Source organism: Bos grunniens, chromosome 18, assembly GCF_055505025.1.
Source record: "Bos grunniens cultivar Pamir isolate PY7600 chromosome 18, Bosgru_T2T1.0, whole genome shotgun sequence".
Classification (NCBI taxonomy): Eukaryota; Metazoa; Chordata; class Mammalia; order Artiodactyla; family Bovidae; genus Bos; species Bos grunniens.
In genome coordinates, this window is record NC_141182.1 from 59,205,683 (window position 1) to 59,228,667 (window position 22,985).

At 44.1% G+C, this 22,985-nt stretch overlaps 1 protein-coding gene, 1 long non-coding RNA gene and 1 pseudogene across 4 annotated transcripts in view; all 3 read left to right on the forward strand.

Annotated features, from left to right (window-relative positions):
• The first annotated feature begins 9,796 nt into the window (after positions 1 to 9,796).
• LOC147354444 (bolA-like protein 3 pseudogene) lies at positions 9,797 to 10,080 on the forward strand (annotated as a pseudogene).
• A 2,982-nt stretch (positions 10,081 to 13,062) lies between these two features.
• On the forward strand, positions 13,063 to 14,174 carry LOC147354445 (uncharacterized). The gene is made up of 2 exons (XR_015146409.1): positions 13,063 to 13,352; positions 14,136 to 14,174. It is a non-coding gene; the product is annotated as an uncharacterized LOC147354445 (long non-coding RNA).
• Positions 14,175 to 19,768: 5,594 nt separating this feature from the next.
• Positions 19,769 to 22,985, forward strand: part of LOC147354446 (uncharacterized) — a 36,578-nt gene continuing 33,361 nt past the window's right edge. For 2 of the 3 annotated variants that reach the window (XM_086354082.1, XM_086354080.1), the window contains exons 1-2: positions 19,769 to 19,835; positions 22,308 to 22,366. The gene's annotated coding sequence lies outside the window, so the exon portion shown is untranslated. Of the gene's footprint in view, positions 19,836 to 20,390; positions 20,697 to 22,307; positions 22,367 to 22,985 lie in introns of all 3 variants that reach the window. The other variant, XM_086354081.1, reaches the window with a different exon arrangement.

The window sequence follows — 22,985 nt, forward strand, 5'->3', positions numbered from 1 at the left end:
CTGTTGCTTCCTGACCTGCGTACAGGTTTCTCAAGAGACAGGTCAGGTGGTCTGGTATTCCCATCTCTTTCAGAATTTTCCACAGTTTATTGTGATCCACACAGTCAAAGCTTTGGCATAGTCAATAAAGCAGAAATAGATGTTTTTCTGGAACTCTCTTGCTTTTTCGATGATCCAGTGGAGGTTGGCAATCTGATCTCTCATTTCTCTGCCTTTTTCTAAATCCAGCTTGAACATCTGGAAGTTCATGGTTCACGTATTTCTGAAGGGTGGCTTGCAGAATTTTAAGCATTACTTTACTAGTTTGTGAGATGAGTGCAATTCTGTGGTAGTTTGAGCATTCTTTGGGATTGGAATGAAAACTGATCTTTTCCAGTCTTGTGGCCATTGCTGAGTATTCCAAATTTGCTGGCATATTGAGTGCAGCACTTTCACAGTGTCATCTTTCAGGATTTGAAATAGCTCAACTGGAATTCCATCACCTCCACTAGCTTTGTTCATAGTGATGCTTCCTAAGCCCACTTAACTTCACATTCCAGGATGTCTGGCTCTAGGTGAGTGATCACACCATCGTGATTATCTGGGCCATGAAGATCTTTTTTGTACACTTCTGTGTATTCTTGCCACCTATTCTTTAATATCTTCTGCTTCTGTTCGGTCCCTACCATTTCTGTCCTTTATTGAGCCCATCTTTGCATGAAATGTTCCCTTGGTATCTCTAGTTTTCTTGAAGAGATCACTAGTCCTTCCCATTCTATTCTTTTCCTCTGTTTCTTTGCATTGATCGCTAACGAAGGCTTTCTTATCTCTCCTTGCTCTTCTTTGGAACTCTGCATTCAAATGCGTATATGTTTCCTTTTCTCCTTTGCTTTTTGCTTCCCTTCTTTTCACAGCTATTTGTAAGGCCTCCTCAGATAGCCATTTTGCTTTTTTGCATTTCTTTTTCCTGGGGATAGTCTTGATTCCTATCTCCTGTACATGTCACGAACCTCCATCCATAGTTCATCAGGCACTCTGTCTATCTACTGGAGAGAAACCATATAAATGTGATATATGTGGCAAACCTTTAGTCAAAGTGCAAATGTAGTTCATTGGAGAATTAATACTGGAGAGAAACCCTATAAATGTGATATTTGTGGCCAGTGCTTTACTCAAAATGGAAACCTTGGAAGTATTCAGAGAATTCATACTGGAGAGAAACCTTACAAATGTAATGTGTGTGACAAAGCCTTTAGTCGGATTTCTGGCTTGTAGTTCATCAGAGAACTCATACTAGAGATAAATCATACAAATATAATTAGTGTGGCAGAGCTTTCATTGCACATTCATCTGTAACTGACCATTAGGGAAAACGATATAAATGTAATTTATATGTCAAAGCCTTCAGTCACAGGAATCGTTTTGCAGATAATCAGTGAATCCATACTGGAGTGAAACCTTACAAATGTAATAAATGCAGTAAAGTATACCATCCTTTTGACCTTCAGAAAAGTCAAACTGTAGGAAAACTGCACAAATCCAGTGGGTGTAGCAAAGCTTTGGATTCTGAGTTCAGAACTAACTAACCATCATGTAATGAATTCTGAGATCTTACCCATGTAGTGATTGTGGCAAATGTTTTAGAAGACATTCAAACCTTACAAATCATGAAAAAAATCATATTGGAAAGAAGCCATACATTTAGAGTGCAGTAAATCTTAAGGGTAACCTGTACATGAGAGAAAGGATGTAAATGTAATATATGTGATCAGTGCTTTCAATACAAGTCTCATTAGTCACATCATCAGGGAATTCATAATCCAGAGAAAGGAAATGTAATAAGTGGGGCAAATGCATCAGGTAACATTCAGGCCTAAAAAGACATCAAGGGATCCATACGCAAGAGACTTTACAAATATATTCATTGTGGTGAGGCTTTTGTCAGATGTTTCCATTTAGCCTTCATGAGAAAACTCATACCCTGATACTAGAAGCTATGTTGATGTGATGAATGTGTCTTGACAACAGTCTTATAGAGAGCTTATAGACAACAGTCTCAATTGAACTGTGGTGTTGGAGAAGACTCTTGAGACTCCCTTGGACTGCAAGGAGAGCCAACCAGTCCATTCTGAAGGAGATCAGCCCTGGGATTCCTTTGGAAGGAATGATGCTAAAGCTGAAACTCCAGTACTTTGGCCACCTCATGCGAAGAGTTGACTCATTGGAAAAGACTCTGATGCTGGGAGGGAGTGGGGGCAGGAGGAGAAGGGGACGACAGAGGATGAGATGGCTGGATGACATCACTGACTCGATGGACATGAGTCTCAGTGAACTCCGGGAGTTGGTGATGGACAGGGAGGCCTGGCATGCTGCGGTTCATGGTGTCGCAAAGAGTCAGACACGACTGAGCGACTGAACTGAACTGAACCAAACTGAAAGAAGTCATTCAAGAAGGCTATGGCACCCCACTCCAGTACTCTTGCCTGGAAAATCCCATGGATGGAAGAGCCTGGTAGGCTGCAGTCTATGGGATTGCGAAGAGTCAGACTCAATTGAGCGACTTCCCTTTCACTTTTCAATTTCATGCATTGGAGAAGGAAATGGCAACCCACTCCAGTGTTCTTGCGTGGAGAAACCAAGGACAGGGGAGCCTAGTGGGCTGACGTATGGGGTCACACAGAGTTGGACACGACTGACGTGACTTAGGCACTTAGCCAAAGAAGTCATTCTGAAGGACAAGCTTACAAGTGATATTGAATGTGTAAAACCTTCACTCGGGGCTCATATTTCACCAATCATCAGATGATTCATACTAGGGAGATCCTTACAAGTGTATGTAATGTGGCAAGGCTTTTAGGTGCTGCCTTAAACTCAGGATTTATCAAATACTTATACTTAGAAATGCAATGACTATGACAGTATTTACAATTACTACTCACTCTTTAGGTATGTAGGAATATATATCCTGGAGACAAGCCACACAAATGTGTTTGTAGGAAGGAATTTTCTGAAACAGCAAAGTTTGGGGATGATACTACAGCAATGCTTTACAGATGCAATCGGAGTGGAATAAGTTCCACCTTGAGTTGAAGTATTATGCAATAAGAGTCCATATTGAAGAGAAGTCATGAACTGTGTAGGCAAGGGCTTTCTCAAGACATCAGAGTGTATTAGACTTAAAAATATATGTCTTTCAAAGAAACCACACAAAAGTTGTGCACGCTATTTCCTCTATCTAACTTCTTCAGGAAGAAGACAAGGGTGCCCACTCTCACCACAACTATTCAACGCAGTTTTGGAAGTCCTAGCAGTCAGAGAAGAAAAAGAAATAAAAGGAATCCAGATTGGAAAAGAAGTAAAATTCTTACTGTTTGCAGATGACACGATCCTCTACATAGAAAACCCTAAAGATACCACCAGAAAATTACTAGAGCTAATCAATGAATATAGTAAAGTTGCAGGATATAAAATTAATACTCAGAAATCTCTTGCATTCCTATATACTAACAATGAAAAAAGAGAAACTAAGAAAAGACCCACATTCACCATTGCAATGAAAAGAATAAAGTACTTATGAATAAATTCACCTAAAGAAACAAAAAGACTTATGTGTACAAAACTATAAAACACTAGTGAAAGAAAGATGACACAAATAGATGGAGCAATATACCATGTTCGTGGATTGGAAGAATCGATATAGCAAAAATGAGTATTCTACCCAAAGCAATCTATAGATGGGAAGATGTTCATGTATGAATTTTGAGTTGTAAAATGAGTAAGTTCTGGGGACCTATGTGCAGCATTCAAACTGCAGTAAATTCTTCTGTGTTACTACATACTTTAAATTTGCCAGCAGAGTAAATCTGAAGTATTCTCACCATACAAACATGGAAACTGGGAGTTCATGAATGTGTTGATGACTGGATTGTCATAATATTTCACAGTGTATACATCTGTCAAATGGTCACATTATGCCTGATAAGTATACACATATCTATTTCATTAGTTTTATCTCAGTAAGGCTGGAAAAGAAGAAAGTAGGAGGTGGGCTGGGTTTGCCACCTTTAATGGTGTTCAACCCATGTTTCCCATGAGATCCGTGAAGCATTTTGCAAAACCATGTATGGTGCCCCCTGCCCTATCAGACGTCCTCAGATACCTGTGTGGGTCCTAGTCCCAGGTATGTTCACAGTGCAGCAAATCTGATCTGGATCCTACATTGAGAACCAAGGCTCTTAGGCTCCACTTCTGAGACTGAGAACAGCCCCAGGGATGAGGAGGCCACTCTGCTCTGAGTCGGGATGGACCAGGGCCTGCTGTGTGACCTGAAGGGGATCGTGGGGTCAGCGGAGGTGCCCCCTGTTGCTGAGTACGTGAGGCCTCACCAGGAGGGGAGTGTGATCCGAGGGAAAGTGTGGGAAAGCTCCTCTGTTGTTCTCTGTGCTGGAATTGACTGTCCTGAGTCCCTCCTGAGATAGTGGGCACAGAGGACTGTCTGTTCCCCATGGAGGGCTTACCTTCATGTGTAATTGGGACTCAGGAAGGGGGAATGTTGATTGTAGGTATTAAACAGCATGTTTTCAACTTTCAGTATCCATCTCTGCAGGATGCCTGAGAAAAAACCTGGAAGAGGGGAGAAAAAGTGTCAGAAATGGCTCTTTCTCAGGTGTCATATTCTGAGTTGATTCTCAGTCTGTCCTTCCTGAAATGCCCATCTCTGGACTCACTAATAGTGTCTGACTCTGGAGTACCCTGTCTGTCTCCTGTACATGCATATTTGCCAGGGTCCTGCCCCGGCTGATCCAGGGTATTCGAAGCGGGGACGGCGTCGGCGACCTATTTATTTAAATATTTTATCAAAGATATAAAGAGTAATAGGATGAGGATAGCTCAGTAGGAAAATTCAGTGGAGAAAAGAGGCTGAGTAGCTTGGTTTACGCGGGAGACCAATAAAACTTCAAGACAAGAAGTTTGCACCACTTACGTAGGCCGCAGGCGTCCTTCCGTTCTCCCGAAGGAGAGGAGACACTGAGGCCTCCCCGGTCGGATCTTAGAAGCCCAGGCATAATTAGTAAGCATGGTGGGTTCCGCGCTCCAGATGGAGACTCAGCCAGAGTGAGAGAGAGAGCGACATGGGGAGACCAGTATTTCGAGAAACTGATCCCAATTCTTTATTTTCCATGGTCTACTTTTATACACTGAGATGTTATGCAAAAGTCACACGGGGTCAGCAGTCCTGACTTTTATCAAAGTCAGGTGCTTCATACAAATGTATACAGAGGTCTTAGGGGTGTTACATCATCTTCTGGCCAGGGGGGCCTGCTGACAATTTATGACCCTCTCCTTGTGACAGCGGTCAGTCAATCAGGACACTTATTTCTCCAGAGCTGATTATTCTCAAAACAGACGCCACCCAAATAAAGTTACATTCCTACAGGGTGAGGGTGTAGTGGGTTTTAGTTAAGGAAAGAATTTACTTAGCCTAATGTCTAACGTGATTAATATCAAAGGTTAATTCTATATATTCATTAATGTGTGTAAGGGCAGGGGATATGGAGACTTAGCAACAAACATTGGCTCAACAAATGAAAAACCCTTCACCAACACAATTTCTAATTAGCCCATTATACTTATACTAATAGTTTTCTAACTTTTCTAAGGAACCTGTTTTTAGAAGGTTTAAAGCATCTTGTGCTGTGAGCGATCACATGTGGCCGGACAAGCCTGTCAGGCAGGCCAGAGAACCTTCAGAGGAGTTTGTAGGTTAAAACACTCTTATCACACCCAAGAGTTTTTATTGACTGGAGCTCTAGGTTAACTCCTTCTCCGAAAGAGGTGGTGGGGGACAGCCCCCTGTAAAGTCAGAGATGTAGGAAAGAGCACAAAGTAGTAAAGTAGGCAGGCTCTGGTTATGGGGGTAGACGCTTGAGGATTTCCAGGGGGACTCCTGAGGCTCGATCCCGCCTTTGCGTATGTCGAGCCTCCTTCCTCATGACCTTTGCCATGGGCGGAGTACCTCACTCTGGCCCCCAACACATATTCACCAGGGGCCCTCTCTGAGGGCCTGTCATCTCCACTTAGATCCCGTCTCCCCATGACCTAGTGACCTGGACCTTGTGAGGAGGCTCCCGTGGGCACCGTCCTGGGCAGGGCTTCTCACCCACGGGTTGGAGACGTGGTCTCAGTGCTGTTGGGCAGCAAGTTTGCTTGGGGCCCATCTGGATGCACTGTCTGCTCTCTGTCAACCAGAGTAAAGAAGCTGCACGTGGACATCAGGTATTAACACTCACAGTACGTGGTAAAATCTGGAAAAGAGGCCAATAAGGGGAAATCAGCCCTGACTATGTAGTACATTTAAGGACCTCCTTGAACATCTTGGTGTTTGAGAATGGAATGGAAAGTTCAGAAAGAGACCTCAGGGCTAGGGGACTTTTCATTCCATCATCTATTTTTCACTATGAAATCCAAGTTTACTGATATTTTTTTGTCTTCTTTGCCACATGGTGCAGCTTGCAGAATCTTAGTTCCCTGAGTATGGATTGAACCTGAAACTCCTGAAATGGAAGTGCGAGGTCTTAATCATGGGACTGCCAGGGAACTCCCCAACTTTACTAACCTTGGTTCATTGTTTTATTATGGAATTAACAAATAGACTTTGGTTTTTGTTAATAACTACAGAACTAAAGTTAACTGCAGATAAAATCATTTTTTTAAGAAAAATTATTTATTTAGGTGTTCTGGGTCTTTGTTGCTGCTTGGTCTTTTCTCTAGTTGCCAGCAGTGGGGGCTGTTGTCTAGTCGTGGTGCATGGGATTCTCGTTGTGCTGTCTTGTTGCAGGGCATGGGCTGTATGATGCTTGGGCTTCAGTAGTTTCAGCACGTTGGCCTAGTAGTTTGGGCTCTTGGGCGTTACAGCACAGGCTCAGTAGTTGTGTCACTTGGTCTTAGTTGCCCCGAGGCATGTGGCATTATCCTGGAGCAGAACCTGTGTCTTTCGCATTTACGGGTGGATTCTTTAGCATTGCACCAGGAGAGATGCCCTCATATTATTTTTGAATATAGGTATTTTATAGAGATAGGACTCAAAGTATTCTATATATGTTTTTTATATGCCTACTACTTTTTCTTTTTTTTTTTTTTTAAACTAATATAGTATTAAAGTTGAGACGTCCCTATTGGTACAGTGGATAAGAATGTGTCTGCGAATGCAGGGGATATGGGTTTGATCTCCCTGGTCCGAGAAGATTCCACATGCCTGGAAGGAACCAAGCCCATCCACCACAACTACTGAGCCCATGCTCGAGAGCCTGTGAGCCAAAACTGCAGACCCCATGTATTGCAACTACAGAAGCCTTGTGCCTGCCGTTCACCTACAACCTGTTCTCTGTAACAAAAGATGCCATTGCAGTGAGAAGCCCACTCACCACAACTACAGAGTATCTCCCACTCAGTGCCACTAGAGAAAGCCACACAAAGAAACAAAGACCAGCACAACCTAAATAAATAAACAAGCTTTTAAAAAAAGTACTATTGACAAACTTAAGTACAGTTGATTCATTTTCATGGCCCCAGAGATGCTGAAATACATATGACTAAAAGTGATAATGAGAAAATGATTTAAAAATGTGTCAAGAGGCAACTCTTCATTTCAGTCAATTGTGTATTTACATGTGCATGCATGTGTGCATGGATATGCAACTCCATGGTTTTATTACAAAACATCATCTCATAAATAAGCTTTGTACTTTTGCTGCTGCTGCTGCTAAGTCGCTTCAGTCATGTCCGACTCTGTGTGACCCCATAGACGGCAGCCCACCAGGCTCCCCCGTCCCTGGGATTCTCCAGGCAAGAACACTGGAGTAGGTTGCCATTTCCTTCTCCAATGCATGAAAGTGAAAAGTGAAAATGAAGTCGCTCAGTCGTGTCCGACTCCTAGCGACCCCATGGACCGCAGCCTACCAGGCTCCTCCGTCCATGGGATTTTCCAGGCAAGAGTACTGGAGTGGGGTGCCATTGCCTTCTCCTTTAACAGTTGAAATTATATCTTAAATATATTATGTAGCCTTAAATTTTTTTCTACCCCAGCACAGGAATGATTTAAATAGTAATAAGATTACTGATATTGTGTGGAGGGGAGGAGTTGAGGAGTGACCCTATACAATGACCTTTTATGGCCTTCCATTGCTCTTCAAATTCCTTGATGTTGTTTGAGGTTTCTCAGGGAACTCTTATTGATGGACTTTTATGCTCTGTTACTTAACTGTTTGATTCCTTAGGTTCAAAGGAATTCAACTTGACTTACTCCCTCCTCTTTTATGTAAAAGGGGACTGAGTTCTAACTCGGATAAGATGGTTTTGGGTGTACAGTCCACCATATTTTCGGTTTGCTGACTTTCTGAATAAAGTCGTTATTCCTGCCCCAGCAACTTGTCTCTCAATTATTGGCCTGTTGTGTGGAGAAAAGTAGAAGCTTAGAATGTGAACTAAAGGAACAATGCGGTTTTCATCAATTTTTAAAGGTGTATTGCTCTTTTTGGCCACATGATGCAAAAAGGAGACCCAGTGGACAAGACCTTGATGCTGGGGAAAATTGTGGGCAGGAGAACAGGGCGACAGAGGATGAGATGGTTGGATGGCATTACCTACTCAATGAGTACAAGTTTGAGAAAACCCTGGGAGATAGTGAAGGACAGTGAAGCCTGGTGTGCTACAGTTCATGGAGTTGCCAAGAGTCAGATTTGACTTAGCAACTGACCAACGAAAATTACTCTTTTTAAAGCAATGGTTAGTAAACTTTGTCAATTTCAAAATTAAAAAAAAAAAAAAAAAAGGTACTGACGGAAGTTCCCATCACATACCTTAGTCCTCCAGTCTCAGACTGTAGGTTTTGACCTTGTGTCTCTGGAACCGAGCCATGTGGAGTTTGGCCATCCAGCTGAATGAAGAACAAAGAGGAAAAGTTGTTATATGGGATGTCACTGTAAAATGGCACATTTTCCCCAGGGATAGTTTTGTACTTCTTATTTTAGTTTGCAGTACAGAGAGAAATCCAGAAAAAAATTTCTTGTTTTCTTAAGATGGTTCAATTATTCTAATGGCAGGAAATGTTCTGCATCCAATTATCGCCCTACAGGAACTCTTTGGAGACCCAGGTTCCCAACCCCTGAATTGCCAGGAGCAGGACAGGCAAGAACTTGCTGACAAAAACATTTATTTATTTATTTATTTATTGCACTTGAAATTATGTGGGTTATTTTCAGGTACCTTTTGGGTTTGATTTCTCACATAGTTTCACAGTAATAACAGAATAGGCCCTGTATGATTTCAATACTCTTTATTTAGGCCATGAAACTTTTGCACCTTGTTTTACGTCATGTTCCAGTTAATGTCTATGGGAACTTGAATAAAATTTGTATCCTGCTCTTGTGTGAAAATTGTATAAGTCTTAATTATGTTGAATTGGTTCACAATTCTTTTCAGGTCTAGTATATCCTACTTTCCTGTCCATTCTATTAATTTTTGAGAGTTTAATATTGAAATTCCAACTAAAATTTTTAATTTGTCTACTCTTAACAAATTGTAATATATAGTGGAACTGTCTGTAACTATTTTCAAAGCCTCATGTAAATGTGTTGTCATACTTTCGTAATTTCAAACAATTTTAAAAAGGAAAATAAAATCTTTATTGAAACTTTTCTACTTGTTAGGAGGACATATCCTAGTTTCCAACATATTGGTCTACAAAGTTAAAAGCTTTTGTCTTAAAAGTGTAATGGGGAGACACAGTGACCTGGGAAGGCCAGCCCCCTCTGCCGGAATGGTGGCGGGGAGCCGCACTGCAGCAGTGCCTCTGGTCCGCGGAACCCACCAGCTTCCTGCTCTCCACTGTGCCCAGTGCATGTTGTCCTCGCATCCCGAAGGGGAGCTCAAAGTGACCCAAATCCTCACAATTTCCAGGAGGCTGTGGGGGAATGTATAAAATTCAAATTAAATGGGAAGAATTTAAGGAGAAGAGAACTGCCTAGCAGCCAACAGGCACTCAAAGAAGAAATCAAAGGTAGGCACGGATTGCAGATTTTTAAGTCTGTCCCCAAACACTGACCATACCATGGCTGCTTAGATATTGTTGCTAAAACACTGGATGAATCTTACTAACAGGGGCTTCCCTTGTGCTCAGCTGGTAAAGAATCTGCCTGCAATGCGGGAGACCTGGGTTAGATCCCTGGCTTGGGAAGATCCCACGCAGAAGGGAAAGACTACCCACTCCAGTATTCTGGCCTGGAGAATTCCATGGACTGTATAGACGATGGGGTCGCAGAGTTGGACATGACTGAACGACTTTCACTACTACCACCGTTCTTTCCTGAACATATGACAAAAAGTTTATTTTGTTCATAGACATTTCCATATTGTAATTATAGAAGAATATGCTATCTATTTAGATATTAAAGGCAACAAATTTTAAAAAACAGGGTGTAATTTATGGGGAATCACAGCACTGTTAAACACCTCCCTGCCCCTTGCCCCGCCTTGCTCTGGTTCTTCAGACGTAGACACTCGTCGCCCCTCCCCTCGCCTGAAGGGATCCTCCCAGTGTCCCTACCTGGAAGCTCCGCCTCAGAATCCGCGCCTGTGCAGTTTCCTGCGGAAGGAATCGGAAGGCCACAAGTGAAGGTCACCGGGCACCCATTGAGTTTTTTACTTCTAGTGTAAACGTCAACAAAAACAAGACTGGGAGCTGACTGTGGCTCAGATCATGAACTCCTTATTACCAAATTCAGACTTAAATTGAAGAAAGTAGGGAAAACCACTAGACCATTCAGGTATGACCTAAATCAAATCCCTTATGATTATACAGTGGAAGTGAGAAATAGATTTAAGGGACTAGATCTGATAGAGTGCCTGGTGAACTATGGACTGAGGTTCATGACATTGTACAGGAGACAGGGATCAAGACCATCCCCATGGAAAAGAAATGCAAAAAAGCAAAATGGCTGTCTGGGGAGGTCTTACAAATAGCTGTGAAAAGAACAGAAGTGAAAAGCAAAGGAGAAAAGGAAAGATATGAGTATCTGAATGCAGAGTTCCAAAGAATAGCAAGAAGAGATAAGAAAGCCTTCCTCAGTGATCAATGCAAGAAATAGAGGCAAACAACAGAATGGGAAAGACTAGAGATCTCTTCAAGAAAATTAGAGATACCAAGGGAACATTTCATGCAAAGATGGGCTTGATAAAGGACAGAAATGGCATGGACCTTACAGAAGCAGAAGATATTAAGAAAAGGTGGCAAGAATACATAGAAGAACTGTACAAAAAAGATCTACATGACCCAGATAATCATGATGGTGTGATCACTCACTTAGAGCCAGACATCCTGGAATGTGAAGTCAAGTGGGCCTTAGAAAGCATCACTACGAACAAAACTAGTGGAGGTGATGGAATTCCAGTTGAGCTATTCCAAATCCTGAGAGATGATGCTGTGAAAGTGCTGAACTCAACGTGCCAGCAAATTTGTAAAACTCAGCAGTGGCCACAGGACAGGAAAAGGTCAGTTTTCATTCCAATCCCAAAGAAAGGCAATACCAAAGAATGCTCAAACTACTGCACAATTGCACTCATCTCACATGCTAGTAAAAGTAATGCTCAAAGTTCTCCAAGCCAGGCTTCAGCAATACATGAACCGGGAACTTCCAGATGTTCAAGCTGGTTTTAGAAAAGGCAGAGGAACCAGAGATCAAATTGCCAACATCCGCTGGATCATGGAAGAAGCAAAAGTTCCAGAAAAACATCTATTTCTGCTTTATTGACTCTGCCAAAGCCTTTGACTGTGTGGATCACAATAAACTGTGGAAAATTCTGAAAGAGATGGGAATACCAGACCACCTGACCTGCCTCTTGAGAAATCCTGTATGCAGGTCAGGAAGCAACAGTTAGATCTGGACATGGAACAACAGACTGGTTCCATAGGAAAAGGAGTACGTCAAGACTGTATATTGTCACCTTGCTTATTTAACTTCTATGCAGAGTACATCATGAGAAACGCTGGGCTGGAGGAAGCACAAGCTGGACTCAAGATTGCTGGGAGAAGTATCAATAACCTCAGATATGCAGATGACACCACCCTTATGGCAGAAAGTGAAGAGGAACTAAAAAGTCTCTTGGTGAAGGTGGAGAGTGAAAAAGTTGGCTTAAAACTCAACATTCAGAAAACGAAGATCATGGCATCTGGTTCCATCACTTCATGGGAAATAGATGGGGAAAGAGTGGAAACAGTGTCAGACTTTATTTTGGGGGGCTCCATAATCACTGTAGATGGTGACTGCAGCCATGAAATTAAAAGACGCTTACTCCTTGGAAGAAAAGTTATGACCAACCTGGATAGCATATTGAAAAGCCGAGACATTACTTTGCCAACTAAGGTCCGTCTAGTCAAGGCTATGGTTTTTCCAGTGGTCATGTATGGATGTGAGAGTTGGACTGTGAAGAAAGCTGAGCGCGGAAGAATTGATGCTTTTGCAGAGTGGTGTTGGAGAAAACTCTTGAGAGGCCCTTGGACTGCAAGGAGATCCAACGAGTCCATTCTGAAGGAGATCAGCCCTAGGATTTCTTTGGAAGGAATGATGCTAAAGCTGAAACTCCAGTACTTTGGCCACCTCATGCGAAGAGTTGACTCATTGGAAAAGACTCTCATGCTGAGAGGGATTGGGGGCAGGAGGAGAAGGGGACGACAGATGAGATGGCTGGATGGCATCACTGACTCGATGGACGTGAGTCTGAGTGAACTCTGGGAGTTGGTGATGGACGGGGAGGTCTGGCGTGCTGTGATTCACGGGGTCGCAAAGAGTCGGACGCGACTGAGCGACTGAACTGAACTGAACTGAGTGTAAACGGGTGCTGCGCGCTTAGCCGTCCAACCAGCCCTAGCCACGCCCATCTTTAGGGTCCCGCTGGTTTTGCGGAAGTAATATCCCAATACCCTTCCTCCGTCCCAAATAAACCCAGAGGCCGCGGTTGCAGGTCGAGTATTAGAAATCGCTCAGAAGCTTGTCCTTGCCGTTTGCTTTTCGGCCTTCGGCCCCAGAGACACAGCCTTTCGGGATATTTTCCTGCTTAAAACTTAACCGTTAGTACCTACGCCTGTGCCTTGTAAAGTCTCCGGGCGCGAGGGGGATTCGGGCCCGCCCACCTCCACCGCCTCACCCTGTCGGCCACTGGAGGTCGCGTCGACAGCCCCGCTCCCGGAGAAGCTGCGTCCTTTCCCCGGTCCTGCGATTCTGGAGAGCCCGCCCTGCCCGAGACCCTCCTCCCTCCCAGCCTCTCTGCCCTCGTGTCTCCTCAGGCCGATCGTTCTGCCCCGCAGGCCTCCCTTCCTGGTCAGTCCCTTTTCCTCACCCCTGGGCTGGACGTGTGACACCCAGTGTTTTTCCGTCTCGAGTCCGGCTGGTTGGAAAATGTGCTCTTTTGATAGGTGGGCGTTTCCTTTACTCATCATTTTTGTAGACACGTGGGCGAGGGGGATCAGAAGAAGCAGTGACTGAGAGTGAAAGGCAAAGTCAGAAGTGGAAAACAATGAGAGAAGCGACGGGGTCGCCCAGGATGGCTGAGGCAGTTGCAAAGGGATGGTAAAATGAAATAGAGTTAGCCCTTAAAGTAGCGGGTGGGTGAAAGAGTAACGGACAAAGGCATGGGATCTCCAGGAGTTGGAGACAAAGAGACAGGGGCCCTGCGTCTGCGGTAGGAGGGCTGACAGGGGTGATCCTAGGAGAGAAACAAGGATAGATGTTGACTAGAAGAGAAGAGAAGGAAGTAAGCCTAGACACCTGGAGTGCCCCAGAGTGGGAGTGTAACAGGGAGAGAAGGCGTGTGACAAGAAGGCAGAGAGGGAGCAGAGTTGGAGAAAGAGACAGATGTGTAGATATTTAGGACAATTAGAAGGGTGGGGGTGGGGAGAAGAGCAGCAAGAGGAGAAACAAGTTGCAGAGGGGAGCAGGACAGGTGTGAGGGAAGAAACAGGAGGGCAGAAACAGCATCCCACCTGAGGCAGTGGACACCAAAGGACTGTTCCACATAGTGAGGTCTTCCTGTTTTTGTGGTTGTGGCAAACGAAGGGGGGATGTTGATTCTAAGCCTTAAGCAGCCTGTTTTCCACTTGCAAGATCAACTTCTAAAAACTTACATTGTCTGAGGAAGAAGCTGGGAAGAGGAGGAAAAAAGGAAAGAAAACAGGAATGGCTCTTTCTCAGGTAAAATCATATTCTCAGTTGATTCTCAGTCTGTCCTTCCTGAAATCCCTTCTTTGGACTTACTAATCATCTCTGACTCTGAAGTATCCTTCCTGACAGCTGTACATGCACACTCACCAGGAAACTTCCCACAGGGCCTGTCGTCTCCACTTAGATCCCATCTCCCCATGACCCAGTGGCCTGGACCTTGTGTGGAGGGCACCATCCTGGGCAGGGCTTTACCCCCACAGGTTTGAGAAGGGGTCTCAGTGCTGTTGGGCAGCAGGGATTGTCTCGGGTCCTTCTGGATGTGCAGTCTGCTCTCTGTCAATCAGGATTAAGAAGCTGTGGGTGGAAGTCAGGTATTAACATGCACTGCTGCTGCTGCTAAGTCGCTTTAGTTGTGTAGGACTCTGTGCGACCCCATAGACGGTAGCCCACCAGGCTCCCCCGTCCCTGGGATTCTCCAGGCAAGAATACTGGAGTGGTTGCGATTTCCTTCTCCAATGCATGTAAGTGAAAAGGGAAAGTGAAGTCACTCAGTTGTGTCCGACTCTTAGCGACCCCATGGACTGCAGCCTACCAGGCTCCTCCATGCATGGGATTTTCCAAGCAAGAGTACTGCAATGGGGTGCCATCACTGCGCAGTACCTGGTAAAATCTGGAAGAAGACCTAAAAAGGGAAATTTGTTCTAAGGTAATTGAAGCTAATGAGTGAGTCAGTGACTTCAAAATCTTGATTGGAAATGGGATGGAAAGTTCAGAATCAGGTATCAGTGATAGAGGGTGTGCTATTCCATCATCTGTTTCAAATTGTGACATGAATCTAAATCTCTGAGAGCTGGAAATTCACTTTCATTGCCTTCATTCTTCAGATTTTGTCTTTTCACGGTGTTCATTTCGTGGTTTGGCACAGAGATGTTTTTACTTTTGATGGAGGTGAGGTTTCCTCTTCATTGTTTAACCCATAGACTCACCATTTGTTATGGCAACTGTCTTTTTTCCACTGGGTTTTCTTAGCATCCTTGTCATTAGATTTTAAATATATGCAAATGGTTGTTTCTGAACATTCTCTTCTGTTCCCTTGGTGTATAAATCCGTGTTTATGCCAGTACTACACCATCTGGATTATATTGTGATATGGCTTGAAATTTTAAAAAGGGTAGCCTTCATCTTGCATCTTTGTACTTATTGAAGAGTATTTTTGCTGTTTGTGGTCCCCTTGAGATTCTTTATGACTTCTGGCAAGTTTTTTCTATTTCTGCAAACATTTCTATTGTAAGTTTCATAATGAATTCATTAAATCTGTGGAGCACTTTGAGTAACTTGGAAATATAGAGTACTGAGATTTCCAGCCCATGACTACTAGATTTATTTGTTTATTTTGGGTTTCTTTTAGAAATGGTTAAGTAGTTTTCAGTGTATATGTTTCACCTCCTTGGTGAATTATTCCTAAATATTTCATCCATTTTTAATACAATAGTAAATAAAATTGTTATGTGATTTTCTTTTAACATTGTTCACTGTGTACAGAAATGCAGCTGATTTGCACGTTCATTTTTGTATCCTGCAAGTTTGCTAAAATTGCTCTTTGATGTGGCAGGGGGTTTTTGTGTCTGTGTGGAATCTACAGTTTATACATAAAACATCTTGTCCTCTAGGGAAGAAGGTAACTTTCTAATTTTTCACTTTAGGAAGCTTTGATTTCTTTTTCTTGTCTAATTGCTCTGGTTAGGGGTTTCAGTCCTTTGTTGAACAGTGATGCAGAGTGCGCGTCCTTGCCTTCTTCCCGATCTCAGAGGAAAAGTTTTCAGTCTTTCACCATTGAGAACAATGTTAGGTGTGCTCTTTTCATACATCATATATTTTAGTTTGAGATACTTGTTTTGAAAACGAAACAAACCCCCGAAATGGACGGGAATGTATCAAAAGTGCGAACAGAGATGAGATTTCAGGGCAGAGAGGAAAGCACAACATTAATAGTGGTTGGAAACCTCTTCTTATGGTACATAGAGGTGATAACTTATGGTGAACAATGTCAGATTCATGATCTCTGAAGAAGAAGATATAGCTTTGGGATCAGAGACCAGGCTTGATCACTCAAGAGCTTTTGTGTAGCAGTTTTATTAAAGTATGAAATGGGACAGAGAAAGCTTCTGACATAGACATCAGAAGGGGGATGGAGAATGCCCTCCCTTGCTAGTCTTAGCAAGGGAGCTATATACTTTCTCAGTTGGTTATTACAGTAAGTCAAAAGAATGTCTCAAGGTTGTAAAGGTCTTACCAGACCCATGCCCAGAATTTACATTTCAAGATGACAGGATTAATCACAAGGTTCTCAAGAAGGAGAAACATGTCCTCAAGCAGGATACATTGTTGTTATATTACTTTCAGTTCAGTTCAGTCGTGTCTGACTCTTTGCGACCCCATGAATTGCGGCACGCCAAGCCTCCCTGTCTGTCACCAATTCCCAGAGTTAACTCAAACTCATGTCCATCGAGTCAGTGATGCCATCCAGCCATCTCATCCTCTGTCATCCCCTTCTCCTCCTGCCCCCAATCCCTCCCAGCATCAGAGTCTTTTCCAATGAGTCAACTTTTCACATGAGGTGGTCAGAGTATTGGAGTTTCAGCTTTAGCATCATTCCTTCCAAAGAACACCCAGGACTGATCTCCTTTAGAATGGACTGGTTGGATCTCCTTGCAGTCCAAGGGACTCTCAAGAGTCTTCTGCAACACCACAGTTCAAAAACATCAATTCTTCGGCACTCAGCTTTCTTCACAGTCCAACTCTCACATCCATACATGACCACTGGAAAAACCATAGCCTTGACTAGACGGACCTTTGTTGGCAAAGTAATGTCTCTGATCAGTACAGAGTTTAAGCTGAGTTGTTTTGTTGCGTAATCATCAGCTCTGGGCTTAAAGAACAAAGGTTGTCCTTTTCTCCTCCTTGAGAATTCCAGACCGCTCTCTATCCTCCTCGAGAGCCCCAGACCCCTTTCTCCTCCTCGGGTACCCCGGACTTATCAACCTACCTAGGAATTGACTCTCTCAGATCTTTGGCCGAAGAGAAGTTTGTTTATTAAATTCCCAGAGGAAGCTTAACCTTTCCCCGAGTTCTCAGCCTGTCCTTCAACATGTATCATGTATTCTTTCACCCACCAGTGGTGCTGCAGCTCCATCAGACACAAAGGCAAGGTTTGTATCCACAATACTCGTCATCTCCCTGCTGTGAGCTGGTTGGTCTTGAGTGTGAGGAGCATGAGGTGGGCTGCCTTACTGGGCTGCCTTGCACCCTCTTCTCATTGTGGGCTTGGATCTATTGGCTACTCAATTCTTAGTCCACATAGATCAGAGCTGATGGCCCAAGCATCTAACCCCTGATCCGGTGCTGCTTTCATCACAGTTACCATATTTCGAAGATATAATCAGAAAATGGGAAAGTACTGGCTGCTCTTTAATTTTATCTGGCACCTCAGAACCTGTATGGAACTGTCTCAGTCCCTGTCTGCCTCTTGAGATCCCTCAGCCATTTCTGCTGTTCTCCTTTTGCTACCATACATGTCAGGGTGTGTGGAATAGGCTGGTGGATTGAATCTTCTGTGCCTGTTACTTAGGAAAACTATAAGGAGAGCAGTCCAACAAAGGGAAAATGTGGCAATCTTTCAGGCCCTTAGCTTGGCATCTCTGGGTGGACCAAATAGTCCCATCTCAAGGTCTTAGGATATGAAACCCCCACATCACATAGTTTTCCGCTCTTGTACTGGTCTGTCTAGTCTGGGACTGTAGACTCTTCCTGACTTTGCTTTCTCCTTAGTTTGTATAATGTTTCCTTTTAAGTTGGATTTTGAAGTATGTGGCTCTAGGGTCTGAAGTCATGTCCAGTTTCTTTGCTGTGGTAATCTGCCTGTGTTTAAGGGGCAGCTCCTCATGGACTCTCTGTGGTGTGGGTTTACTGGGTAAGAGAAAATTTTTAAGGAAGAATACTTTCCCTTATTGGTTGTAATATTTTCGTGCTGCATACAGAATTACCACTTGAAGCTACTTAGTATAGTGGTCAGCATGTTCTGTGATATGAGAAAGTATCTGAAGACCTTGACCTGTACATCTTTTTCTGGCTTTGAGTGATGTCAGAAAAGCCTGCATGAAGGGCACTGTGATAGTGTTGTTCACGTGTACTATCACCATGCCGTCTGAGCCTCAACAAGAGGTGTAGGAACTTCTCCTGACAAGGGTATTGTCCAGGTTCACACCCTCATATTTGTGAGGCTGTTGACTAAACTGTTGCTGATGCTGCATGCTTGTCACCTGGGTGCTATTGATCATTCTGCCTCCACACTTAAGTTTGTAGCAACTGAATGACAGAGCTTATGTCGTGGAGTGATAACTTCAGTGATGAACCATCATTTGTTTTTTTTCAAGGCATAGCTACTTTCCTTTTTTAATATTTTTATGCATTATAAAAGATTGTCTTTTATTTTTGTCATTAAGTTTCTATTTTATGTTACTCTTTGTATTTTATTTGCAACATGTGGGATGGTTGGTTAAGAAAGCTCCCCCACCCCTTTGGTGGAATTGGTGATCAGTACTTTTTAGAGTATTTTATGTATTCTTGATGTTAAACTAGTATTGAATATATGATTGGCAATATTTTTGTATTATAGTGTACATGTTTTTTTCACTGCTGAGGATGGTTTACTGCACAATATTTGATGATTAGGATGTGTACAATTTACCTCTTTTTATTTTGTTGGCGTGAGCTTTTGGTGTTGTATCTGATAAATCATTGGTGAATCCACTGTCAAGAATCATTTTTAGGTTATCTATACGAAATTATGGATGCTAGGCAAACTTATTGTGATAATCGTTTCACAGTATACTATCCGTTAATTTTTCTCTGTAGCTTAAACTTACACAATGATATTTGTCATTGTAAGAGTTGCTTATACAACCCCCTGTATGTCACTGTTTAAAGATTTGGGTTTAGAAAGGGAAATAATTAAAACACGTTGGATAAAAGAAACAATAACGCAGTTTATAATCATTTAAAGTGTCTTGCTCTTAAAAGGCTGTGGTTAATGACCCAAATGATCACATCCCTTAAGTCCTCCATCTCAGACACCCAGGTACTGATCCTGAGTTTATTGAACTCAGCACTATGCTGTTTGCTGTTTTGTAGGGTGTGAGTAGGGAATAGCCCATTTCTCCCCAGGCAGAGTTTTGTATTTGTAATATAGAGACTAGTCCCATTCTTGTTTGTTAAAACTGCCCAAGTTCCCAGATCCCTGAATTGCTTCAGCCTCACTAGCAGGATCTGAGCACAACATGCTGTGAAAAACAGCTTTTTATTGAGAATAAACGCTTTTAGTCTTAAGAGGAAGTATCTTGGCTTCCGACATAACTTGAAGCTTTTACCTGAGCAGTGTTACAGAAGGTAACTTAGTGCTCTCAAGGTAACAGGCCCCGCCCCCCTCCGCGGCCCGCCCCTCCCACGAACTCTGCGCACAGCCGGTGCTCGCCCCGCCCCTGGTCGGGAGCCGCGGCTCTAATACCAAAAGCCCTTTCACCCAGAGCCGGAAGTTGGAGAGCGCGGAGCCGAGATCCCCGAGTGGCGCCTTAGCTTCCTTCTAGAGTAAGTTTCCAGAGCTCGCCAACCCTCCAATCCCCACCTCCGCCCCCCTCACTCGTCCTCATGGTGTGGGAATTGCCAGCGACCTGAAAACCCTGGCACCCAGTACTCGGCCCCGAATAAACGCTGCCGCTGCCGTTGCGGCCCAGTTATATTTTCGTTTAGGGTTTTAAGTGTTGCTGAGGCGGTTTCGGCCCTCGGTCCGCGTAGACACCGCCTCAGGCGACATTTTCCGGCTTAAAACCCTTTTTTACCTCTGGCCTCGCCAAGTAAAGCCCTCTCTCGCGAGTTGGAGTCGCGCCCGCCGCGTCGTCTTCTCGACCGCTAGAGGCAGAGCCCAGATAGGCCGCGCGCCCTCTCCCCGGTCCCGGGATTCCGGAGAGTCCGTCTCGCTCCTTAGCCCCGTCCCTCCCAGCCCGTCTGTCCTCGCGTCTCCTGAGGCCGGTCCTTCTGCCCCGCAGCAGCCCCCTTTCCTGTCAGCCCGTCCCCTCACCCCGTATAGGGTAGGTGACCTGGGCCAGCCATGTGACAGCCAGTGCTGTTCCATGCCCAATTCAGCTCGGTCGGAAAAGGTGATCTTCCGGTCCGGGGGCGTCTCGTTCTGTGGCCCACTCAGTAAATTCAGGAGGCAGGAGGATCAGGAGAAGCAGAGTCAGAAGGACTGAGAGAAATAACTGCAACTGAGGAGAAAAGCATCAGGGAGAACCAATAGGAAAACTGAGAATGGCTGCTGCTCCTGCTCCTGCTCCTGCTCCTGCTGCTGCTCCTGCTCCTGCTCCTGCTAAGTCGCTTTAGTCCTGTCGGACCCTGTGCGACCCGGTAGATGGCAGCCCACCAGGCTCCCCCATCCCTGGGATTCTCCAGGCAAGAACACTGGGAGTGGGTTGCCATTTCCTTCTCCAATGCATGAAAGTGAAAAGGGAAAGTGAAGTCGCTCAGTCGTGTCCGACTCTTAGCGACCCCATGGACTGTGGGCTACCAGGCTCCTCTGTCCATGGGATTTTCCAGGCAAGAGTACTGAAGTGGGTTGCCATTGCGTTCTCCGTGAGAATGGCTGAGGGATTTGCAAAGGGATAGTCAAGTCAAAGAGGTTAAGCCTTGAAAATAGCCAAGTGAGTAAAATAGAGAAGTATTAATAAATTAGAAAGCCAGATCTCCAGGGATTGGAAAACAGCGTAGGGAGAACTGCCCTGTATCAGTGATGGGAGCAGGGAGGCGAAGGGCGATGAGGGACATCAGATGTGGAGAGTCCCTAACTGGGTTTTGGCCGGGTTTGAGTCCAGGCCTCTTGGGTTAGTCCCGAGTTGTGTTTTCACCCGGTTGGAGTCCCGCCTCAAGGGTTCGAGTCTCAATCTGAAGTGGCCGGTTTCATGGTGCTGGCAGAGAAAGAGGTAAGGAGCAGAGGAAGAAAGGGGCTGGAAGGAAGCATAGCCACATGGCCTGCCAGAGAGTGGGGAGGAAGGGAGAGTCACAGCGAGAGAAGAGGAGTAATCTGGAGCGCAGAGAGGGAGCCGAAATGGGGGAAGAAAGAGGCAGACATAGGTATGGATTTTTGAAAGACTCAGGAAGGTTGGAGAGAGAGAGCATTTCGAGGGCGAAGGAATTGCAGCAGCCTGGAACAGGACACGTGTGAGGGAGGAAATAGGACAGGAACAACAGGAGAGCAGAGGGGGAGAAAAAGAGACACCAAGACCCAGATGAAATAGGGAGATTGGTGAACACAGGGATAAGCTCGATCCAGGTGTTTGGATACAGATGATTTTTTTAGTTATACAGAGGAGGCTGAGAATTTCAAAACTCCTGTGTATAAGGCTTGTGTCTTTTTTTATTACTTGTGGCAGAAGATGACTTTCATTTGCAAACCCTGTTGAGCCTGGGGCAGTGGCTTGATTCACTGAGTTGTGAGTGACCCCCTTCCCTTGTCCTCTCATGAGATAGAGGTCAGGGAAGAAGAGACCTGGGGCAAGAAATGACTGACTCTAGAGTGTCACTCTGTGGTAGCTTTTTTTTCTTTAATTAATTTTTTGTCTGTGTTGTCTTCGGTTCTGTGCCCTGGGCTCAGGAGTTGTGGCTCCCAGGTTCCAAAGCACAGGCTCAGTAGTTGTGCACAGGCTTAGTTGCTTGTACTTGTGGGATCTTCCTGAAACAGGAGTAGAACCCATGTCCCCTGCATTGTTAGGCAGATTCTTATCCACTGTATCATTATTGGGTAGCGTTTTTAAGGGGACACTTTTTTTTTTAAACGGATTCACATTTTCTCCTTTATGTATGGTGCTTTTTGTAGCTTGGAATAGGTCTTAATTCATTCAGTTTCTGTAATCATTTTTAACTTCAGAAATAAGCTTTTTTAGTTTCCAGTATTCTACTCGTATCATCCTTTTCTAAATATGATTATTCTCCACATTTTTTTAAACTTTGACACCAGATTTTTAGATTAAAAATAATTCACAGTTTTTTGTTTCAACTATTTTTCAGATTCATTCCTTGCCTGAGTGCTTTCTTCCCTTCATCTCATACATTTGAAATTTTCTTTGGTAAGTAGTAAATCATCTTAGACTATTTTGTGGCATACTTAGCAAAAATGTCACCTCGTTTATCAGTTCTAATGAGGTAGATGAACCTGGAGCCTATTATACAGAGTGAAATAAGTCAGAAAGAGAAAGAGAAATACTGTATATTAATGCATATATATGGAATTTAGAAAGATGGTACCAGTGACCCTACATGCAGGGCAACAAAGGGAGACACAGATGTAAAGAACAGACTTTTGGACTCAGTGGGAGAAGGTGAGGGTGGGATGATTTGAGAGAATAGCATTGAAACATGTAAATTACCATATGTAAAATAGAATGATCAGTGCAAGCTTGATGCACGAAGCAGGGCACCCAAAGCCAGTGCTCTGGAACAACCCAGAGAGATCTGGTAAGGAGGGAGGTGGAAGAGGGTTCAGAATGGGGGGGCTGCTGCTGCTGCTATGTCGTGTCAGTCGTGTCCAACTTTGTGGGACCCCATAGCCCAACAGGCTCCTCTGACCCTGGGATTCTCCAGGCAAGAACACTGGAGTGCGTTGCCGTTTCGTTCTCCAATGCATGAACGTGAAAAGGGAAAGTGAAGTCGCTCAGTCGTGTCTGACTCTTAGACTCTTAGCAACCC